The sequence below is a fragment of the Primulina tabacum genome, chromosome 3 (genome assembly GCF_025594145.1).
Source record: "Primulina tabacum isolate GXHZ01 chromosome 3, ASM2559414v2, whole genome shotgun sequence".
NCBI classification, from domain to species: domain Eukaryota; kingdom Viridiplantae; phylum Streptophyta; class Magnoliopsida; order Lamiales; family Gesneriaceae; genus Primulina; species Primulina tabacum.
In genome coordinates, this window is record NC_134552.1 from 49,801,347 (window position 1) to 49,811,561 (window position 10,215).

At 35.9% G+C, this 10,215-nt stretch overlaps 1 long non-coding RNA gene across 1 annotated transcript; it reads right to left on the reverse strand.

The window, feature by feature from the left end:
- Positions 1-295: 295 nt before the first annotated feature.
- Positions 296-5,040, reverse strand: LOC142539165 (uncharacterized). Its single transcript, XR_012818845.1, has 4 exons — positions 4,799-5,040; positions 2,554-2,607; positions 1,304-1,399; positions 296-559 (listed from the first exon to the last, which is right to left on the reverse strand). It is a non-coding gene; the product is annotated as an uncharacterized LOC142539165 (long non-coding RNA).
- Positions 5,041-10,215: the final 5,175 nt, after the last annotated feature.

Genomic DNA, 10,215 nt, shown 5'->3' on the forward strand with positions numbered 1-10,215 from the left:
CCTTCCAATCTATAATCCCTAGATTTTAGGTCACAAGTATTTTAATTATGGAAAAAATATTGGAACTTAAAAGATAATGCTTTCTTACTAAATTAAATAAATAATTTCGAAATTATGGCAAATTTTTTTGAAATTATGCAAAAATAAATTTATACATATGTTCTCTATTCCCACGGCCTCTCAGATGTCATGCATGTAATTCATGAACGTTATCTACTCGCCAAACGCCACTTGATCATCTTCGACTCGAATAATGTTGAACATACATCCTTTGGAGTCTCCAAAATGATTGTCATGCACGCCAAACAAATTGTGCCTTTAATTTTGAATAAATGACTTCTAATTGATATTCTTTACTTTGAAACTTCCAAGCATAATATTTCAACATCTTTAAAGCTTTAAAATATTGCTTGAAACTTCATATTCAATTACCATCAATCTGGTCCAATATAGGGAACAAAGTTTCTTGAAGTCTCTTCTAAAAGTTAGCATATAAGCCCGATCAAGTTTACATCATAATCCTTTTCTTGAAAAATAATTGTCCTCAAATCTTTGCTACCTGAACAAAGACAAAGTAAGATGGTAACACAAAAAGACATATTATCACCATACTTTCGTTTTAAATCTAGCCTTTTGATGTTATTATCCATTGCTCCAACATTCCAAGAAATCCAGACTTCATGGTTGCTTTTACGATTTTTTCATCAACTTCATCTTTCACACTCACAAAATCATGCAACACAAACTTTTATATGCCTATAAAATAAACTCCATGATACTAGCATGTAATGATAATATCAAAATCTTATTAAAAATCATAAAAAATTATGTTTGTCCCTTCTTAGACCTAGTTAACTCCAAAAGTTAAGTTTATCTACTTCTACCACAATTCCACTCAATATATATTTTCTAATGTAACCAACAAATATACCATGCAACATATCCATGATTCTAGCTACTCTAAAGTAATCCATCAAATTCCACTAGATGTATATGCAAATATGTATGTAGAATGAAAATTTTATTATCCTCAAATAAGTAAATACCATGCACATGAAATTTTTCACATGCAACATTAATCATTCAATCTTGCATATAAATCCGTATTACAAATAAATCCCATCAATTTAACAACTTGTGAAATTCAAAATCAAAAATATAATAAAAAAGGTTGAAAGTAAATCGTATCTCATAAATACCGCATTCACAACTCTTTCTCCAAAATCTTAAAAACAAAACATCATAGAATTAATATTTGTAAGTAAACATTCCTCACATTTGTTGCATTGACAACTACTCTTACCTCACTTTGATTGCTTTTGATATCATACAGATCAACCCATTGTATTATCCAATCATCGAAACTCATTTCCATTCTCTTCGTGACACCTCCAAATTTCTGCAATGAAGAAATAGCAATGCTAGAGAGTGAACCGATTATATCATGAAAATGTGATAAAAACCTCTTTATACAAAAAGTACTTTAAGGGGTTTATGCAAAATCAAGTTTATATCAATCTCACTCTTTTGGGTCATATATTTATTTTTTCCACTCTTTTTTTTCATCGCATTCGACATCCATCTCTTTTTCTTTTATTTTTTTGGTCTTCTCATATTTTTTTTTCACTATCAATCTTTTTTTTCTTTCACTCACTTTTTAAAATTTTAATTGATTATCAATTACTTATTTTGGAGTCAATTGAACAAGAGAAGTAGATTGCTCCTCAAAACATGTATGAAACAAAGTTTCACTTTGGTTGTTCTCCTTTTAGCATGCATGTTAGGACTTTCACCTTCATCTAATTATTCACCTTCCACCACATATTGTTCAAAACTCGCATCATTAGTTGATGGAGTATGATCACTGTAACATCCTGAAAATTCGAAGGCCCACGTGAACCACATGCATGCAATTTATCAAATTTCTTATGTATTTTAACTAATATATTTTAATTACATTTAGTAAATTTGGTAGGCATGTTTACATGTTTAAAATATGGTTTTCAACTAGAATGCATAAAAATGTGTTTTAAAGGTTTTTCGAAATGCGATCGAGGAACATAGATCGAGGGTCATATTAGAGAAAATATTTTATTAAATAATTATTTTTAATTGTTTAATGTGTGGTGTATTTTAAATGAAATTTTCGAATATGGGGTGTTTTGAGGTGATTTTATACGCTGAGTCGTATTGTGACGTCTACTAATTTTAAAAATGCGGAAATATTTTTTTTTAAAGCTCACATTTTCGAAATATCATTTTAAATAATCGTCTTTATTTTAACATAAAAATATCACAGTTTAAAATGACCAACATAAAACGTAAACGTAAAGGAGTAAAAATCGTAATAGAAAAATATAACCTTTAAAAATGATCTTAAATATTTGTCAGTAAAAATAGCGCAGTTTAAAATAACTCAACTCGTCAAAAATCATACGTAAACATAAACGTATAAAATTCTTAAAATCATCAACGTATGAAAATATTCATCTCCTCTCAATCTCATAAATCGTAATGCGGAAAACATGTGGTCCTCGGGTCGTGTCACCTTACCAGGTCAGCCTACTCAGAGTTCGGCACTTCCAGTCTCCTCATCATTAAGCTCACCTGCATCACACACGTCTAGTGAGTCTAAAGACTCAACACACCTGCACCGTTAATAACAAGTACATATACCTAGCACAAAGCAGTGAAAAATATCATACTCAACATATCTTTCATGAACTTAAAAGCATAATGTAAACGTGTTGTGTAAAATCATGTCATGTCAAAGCATGTCATCTCATATCATCATATACGTAAACATATCTTTCATGAACTTTAAAAGCATGAACATCAACGTCTCGTGTAAAATAATGTCGTGTCAAAGCATGTCATCTCATATCATCATATACGTAAACATATCTTTCATGAACTTTAAAAGCATGAACAACAACGTCTCGTGTAAAATCATGTCGTCTCAAAGCATGTCATCTCATATCATCGTATAAGTAAACATTTTCTTTTTTATTGAATTCAGTTCATTAGCTGTGACTTTCGTATCATCATGTCATCATGTCAGTCGATGGATCCATCTATGTTTAACCACAATACTGGGAGGCGGGGACACCAGCGACACTCTCACCCGTCAACTGGGCCTTGGCCTATCATATCATCATATCATGTCAATGAAAATACGATCGTCGGGCTCCCTCTGGGCCTTCTCCCGTAAACGGGCTCCCTCTGGGGCCTTTTCCCTCACGATATCTCCAATCATATCATCATGTCATCGTGTCATCATATTAGTCACAACTAAATCACTTCCTTCAAAACCTGTCATAATATTCATCACTTAATAAAATCATGCATATACGTAATTTTTCCTTGAAACCAAGCATGCACCGTATTTATTATAATTTCATAAAAATTCATAAACATGATGCATAAACATTTAAAACGTGATAAAATGTGCTCAGGGCGCTGCCTTGACCAAAATCTCACCACGGGTGCAAAGTGACCATTTTGCCCCATTAAACCCAAAAATTACCGTTTTCTCCCTAGACGTAAAATTTCACGTCTTTGACATTTTCTTAATTCCATTGACTCTAACATGTCCCAAATAATTATTTAAGCCTACATGAACTTTTCCATATTTTTATTTGGCTTAAATCTATGACTTTTAAATTAATCTTTAAAAATAACCTATTAATACGTTTTAATTTCGAATTAAACCAAACCTTAGCATAAAATTCCCAATTTAGAAACTTAGACTTCTAATAATTATTTGAGCTTAAATATAATTTTCCATAATTTTATTAAGATTAAATCTAGGCGTTTCAATTAATTCTTTAATTAACGTTTCGTACGGCGATTAAATCCCGGATAAATCCAAAACTCATTATTTTGATCCGAAACTTACCAAACTCTTAAAAATATCCCAAAACATATTTAAAAGCATCCCTAGACGTAAACTCGTGCCTATTTTATAACTTAACCAAATTGTTTTAAAACTTGGACCAGGGTTCTGGTTTTTAACTCGAATCGACTCGAAACTTAACCGAATTCTTCCCAACTTGTTACCATATCTTAAAAACACTTAAAAGATCCTAAAATTTAATATCATGCCTATGATCTCACGGCTGATAATTCCAGAAAACACTATTATTATCGGCCCTCCCTTAATTGGCACCTTATTTCCCTCATCTTCCCATAATCATGTTTCTTACCTACCACCAGCTGTTCTAACCCCGAACCAAGACCTCTAGGACCTTGACCAGACCTTTAAAAACCTACCAGATTCAAGCAACTCGTCCCATGCACCCTGCTCCCTTCTATGAACCGAGACTCATCAATAGCTCCTACCTCGGCTCACCCCTCTTCCCTTGGCTCGAGCGATCTTTCCGTCCACTCTAGTACGGTTTGAGCCATTCCAGACCCCAACTCAGACCCACCAGGGTCTGGTACAGGGCTGGAGAAGGCCCTCACGCGGCCATAACATGGAAAACACAATCGAGCACTCCACCTCGCACAAACCACCAAATCTGATCGGCCCTCGCAACCTAGCTGATCTCGACCCAGCTGCACACACCAGCACCTAAACCTCAACAACCAAGATCTGTACAGCCCCTTGCCATCTTAATACAGCAGCCCCTTCCACCATAATTCAGAAAGCGTGAGTAATATTAAAAGAAATGCATGCCATGAACAAAAACCGAAGATCCTCCATGCTCTCGGTTAAATCGAGAATAATTCATGCATAATACATACACATCAGATATATATAACGTGAATGATGCAGCAATAAAAGTACATGGCGTGCCTGAAGATGTTTCACGCAAGAATAACGAAGATCGAACGCGCCGGGGAATTGTTTTATGCAAGAACAAGTGAAAACCAAGCACCTTGAGAAACTCCTTGCTGAAACCGAAATAATTCTGAATGGGAGGGATGAGTGTCGGCTGAATCAATTATTGGTGTAGGGTAGGTTTAGTTTAAATGATGTTTAGTGCTTAATTAAATAAAAAACAAATACCTAATAGGTCCTAAATTGCTAATTAAGAGTTTAAAAATAATTTTAAGTCCAATAAGCTTAAAATTAGGCCCATTAAATCCAAACATACTCTCGAAAAATATTTCGTATTGGAAAGTTTTTGAAAATATTAGCCGAACTCTCAAAAAGTCTCCCGATTCGATAAAATTTACGTACCGATAAAAATTAAAATCTTGCGGTTAAAAATAACCAATAAATCTCAATTCTTTAAAAATACCTTTAAAACATCTTATATTAATTAATAAAAATTAATCATGTAATAAAATAATTTTCTTGAAAATTTTCCCAGTCTCCGTTGCAACTTAAAAATCTTTAATGCATGAACCTTTAAAATTTCATGAAATAAATTCTATTATGCAATAATAATGCATAAAATGCATAAAAATAATTAAACACAAATTAATAAAATAAACATGCATTTTATGCTTTAAAAGAATTTAATAAAATACAAAAGAAATTTAATAACTTACATGCATGTGGTTTACGTGAACCTTCAAATTTTCGGAACGTTACAGTCTACCCCCCTTAAATTGAATTTCCTCCCCGAAATTCGCTTATCCTTGAAAATCACAAAGTTTAAAGTTAGTTCTAGTATCCCAATAGTCCACACTTCCGCGGCGCTACTCTGATAAAATAATAAATCTTAAGATGACCTTATGTCTCTCAATCCTAGTAAACTCTACTTTCTAAATCCTCGTTTGCGAAACTCAACTTATAACGACCCATGGTAACTTAGTTTCACTTTTTTTTTTCTATAACCTCAAATTTCAACTTTTCTTAAACTTCCCAATATTAGAAATGACAGTCCGAATTTTATTGCGTCTTACTTTTCTTATACTATACCCGTAATGTTCATCAACCTATTACATTATCATTTATGCAACTTAAGAAATCTTAACACCAAGATTTTACTGATCTAATTATATCTTCGGTGATACACTTAAAAGTTAAACCTTATCTCAAACCCATAATGATAATCGCCTAAGATCCTTGAATCGATTCTTTATCTTATAACACCAAACTTACGTAACTTAATTATTTACGTGTACACCTAGAGGTAAAATTGTTGCAAATCTTAAACCTCGAATAACGTTAATCCATAAAACCCAATTATAAAATAATGATCTTCTACCTAATTAATAAAAGCATTCTAGCACCAATTACATGCTTAAGCTATTATCTTCCCAATTGCAATAGAGTTGAGGCCTAAGACCCTTGGACTTTCCTCGTTGAAATGAAATGTCGCATTCTTACGTATCCCTAATGCTTAATTAATATTAGAGTTTAAAACTTAATAAGTTATCCCATGGTAGCATTAGACTAACTTTAATAAATCAACTTCACTTATAACCCATAGAATTCTAGAATTCCAATATCAAGCTTTTAGATTTCTTACTCGATAAAAATCTTAATATTCATTCATTGATAACTTATGTTGAACACAACTAATTCCCTTTTGTTTTTATTTTACCCAAAATTTCCATGTGAACAAATATCCCATAAACTTGAAATTCAAGCTTACGCATCTCAAATGATAATAGATAATATAATTCCTACACACATAATCGCTTGTTCTCAAGTTTCTTAATGACTTCCAAGAATTCTTCAAAACGAGGTGTTTACTTCAATTCTTACATGCATCTATCGAGTAACCTAACCATCAAACATACCTAACTTTCAAGAGAAATTTAAATTCCAACAAAAATATAATTTTAACTCTTAAGATCATGATTAAAACTTATGCTACATCAAACCTTAAGTCCCCAAAAATAAGTTAACTTAATGTCTAATCTTGTAACTTGACTAAATGATCACTTTACCTTAAATTGTTATCACTCTAAATTCTTAATTTTTTTTTCCATTGTCTTATTCCATTAACATTTAGATTTTCAAGCCCATTATTGAATCATCCTACAATACCTTTGATTGTCATTCCTTATTACATTATAACCCAGATATAACCAAGTTTTAATTATCTCTTCAAGCTCAAATCACCGAAAAGTCTTATCATTTAAACTATTCAATTCTCACTTACTGCTAAATTGCAAAATTAGTTCTTACTTTCCTCGAATATTATCCGAATTTGTCCTTAATCTCGAGAATTCCACTATTACCCATAAGTTCTTGCGTTCTTAATTCTATTTTATGGGTTTCTCGTAACATAAAGTTCCATGATTTTAAGCTTATTAGACCCAAAATTAATTCCCATAACCTTGAAAAATTACTGATTTAACCCAAGCATTCCTCTAAAGTTCGAATTTAATCCTCAAAAATTCCAGAATTTGCAATGTGGCCCTTAAAGTTCTCAAAAATTACATTTTTGATCATACAACTCTTCGAAATTTGCATTTTTGTCCACCTAAAATTTTTCGACTTAGCCTCCTTAGACCTTAAATGTGAAGGGCCTAAAACTCCTTTCTTGAAAATTTGCGGAAAATTAAAAATTTTTCTTTTTAAAAGAACTTAAACGGCCTCATTCATAAAATCACTGGGGAATCAAGTTCAATATTTCAAAATATTGCAGCGGAAGAAAATTAAAGTTTTGCCAACAACAACGATTTAAAAATATCCAACGACTGATAAAATTGTTTGCGGAAAAAAATAACAACTGCTGCTCTGAGGTCCTCGGGCGCCACTACTGCCGACCCAAGCTGGCTCACTGGTCCCCGCCCTCGGCCCTGGCCTCATCAGTACCTACAACAATCAAGTCTAGTGAGCCTAAAGACTCAGGATGCATATATCGCAGGTAACGAGTAAAAATCTGAATTTAAAATATGCATGAGTTAACATATCCTGTCCTGAGGCATACTGAAAAATAATCTGTACTGAGCAATTATAATACGTGCATAACTGAACTGATAATCACAGTAAAAATATTTGCTCCTTGGAGCCTGTACTGAAATAACTGATAAAATTTTCTGCTGAGATTATGTTTTACGCCTGTGGCCACTGCACTAAGCTGAACTGATCGGTAACTGGCTACCGGGGAGGCTGAAACTGAACTGAGCTGGCCGGTCACTGGCGACCGGGTGGTACCATACTGAACTGATCGGTCACTGGCGACCGTATAAAATAACACTCCCACATAGTGAATGAACCACAAGCCATATCGCATAAATCTCAAAAATAATCATTTTCTATTTAATGCACGTAAAATAATTAACTGGCATAATGAAAATTCCTGTAATTTTACCAACTGGATTGGATTGGATCGTTCCCAGGCTCGCTGCAACCTAACTGTGCCATGAAAAATATGCAATAGCTTAAACTTGACCAACTACGCAATTTACGTTCAAAAGATGCGACTATGACGCCTAATGACTTCGCATTTAATCATGACTCCGAGCCAACTTGTAACGCCCCAGATTCGACGACTGTCCTCACTGTATCAAGACGAGTCTTTCCAGCGTGCTTATGTCCTCAATCACACGCACCCTGGGAAACTTCCCAGGAGGTCACCCATCCCAAAATTGCCCCAAGTCAAGTACGCTTAACTTTGGAGTTCTTATGTGATGAGCTACCGAAAAGAAGATGCACCTTCATGATATGAGTAGTACAAATCAAATCTTTTAAGCCTTCTTCAACTGTACAGTCCATTACATTGAACAGTCTCGGAATCCCTCTCATTCCCGTGTGGGTTCGGTTCATTCATGTTCCCTTCACCTAGAAGCCTGCCAGGAGCCGCTCATTGTCCGTGCAACTGATGGCACCGGCGATCACCCCCCGCCCTCTTCGGCCCCGGGCCTCACATGCCCACCAGCTTCCGCTTGGTTCGTCCCCGAACCACACCGTACTAAGAGAGGTCGGCTCTGATACCACTTGTAACGCCCCAGATTCGACGACTGTCCTCACTGTACCACGACGAGTCTTTCCAGCGTGCTTATGTCCTCACTCACACGCACCCTGGGAAACTTCCCAGGAGGTCACCCATCCCAAAATTGCCCCAAGTCAAGCACGCTTAACTTTGGAGTTCTTATGTGATGAGCTATCGAAAAGAAGATGCACCTTCGTGATATGAGTAGTACAAATCAAATCTTTTAAGCCCTCTTCAACTGTACAGTCCATTACATTGAACAGTCTCGGAATCCCTCTCATTCCCGTGTGGGTTCGGTTCATTCATGTTCCCTTCACCTAGAAGCCTGCCAGGAGCCGCTCATTGTCCGTGCAACTGATGGCACCGGCGATCACCCCCCGCCCTCTTCGGCCCCGGGCCTCACATGGAATCACGAACGGTCAAAAACATGACCTTCCTAACTCAATGAGGCACTGTCCAGTCCAAGGCCATGGGCTAAAAGCCAACCAAGAACTCGAACGAGCCTCTGAACCGACACAGCAACTTGCTGTAATTTCCAGCAGCTGCGCAACTACAAGACTTGCGTTGGTTTCGAGACTATCGGCCATTAGGGGCGTGAACCACCGACCAGAGACTCTTACCAACATCCCAAGGAATGATTTGAACCATGGCTAAGGGCCCTAGGCCACCCACAATCCGCATCACACCATAACTCAACCGAAGGGTCCAACCGAGAGCAACGTGAACTTCTGGAAATATTTCTCGAATCTTAAATTCTATCTCAAAACTCCAACTCCGGTCCGGCCTCACTGGAATAACTGAAATGCTAAAAATCAAACTACTGAACTGAAATAATAAAATAATTAACTTCAAATAAATGCATTTAAAATAATCATGCAATGAAGTCAATTAAATTTAAAAATCTAGAATTATGCATGGCTTATACGTCTACTGATATACGGGTTCTACAAGAGTAATGACTGCACGATCAGAGCGTGATTAACAATTCCGTGGTTCCTTGGTTCCACTGGATCAATAGAGGATCGTTCTCGACCCTGATTTGCGGGGTCGAGTTTGGTCTTGCGGTTGTTTGACAGTCTAGCCTCATGTGAGGCCCGGGGCCGAAGAGGGCGGGGGGCGATCGCCGGTGCCATCAGTTGCACGGACAATGAGCGGCTCCTGGCAGGCTTCTAGGTGAAGGGAACATGAATGAACCGAACCCACACGGGAATGAGAGGGATTCCGAGACTGTTCAATGTAATGGACTGTACAGTTGAAGAGGGCTTAAAAGATTTGATTTGTACTACTCATATCACGAAGGTGCATCTTCTTTTCGGTAGCTCATCACATAAGAACTCCAAAGTTAAGCGTGCTTGACTTGGGGCAATTTTGG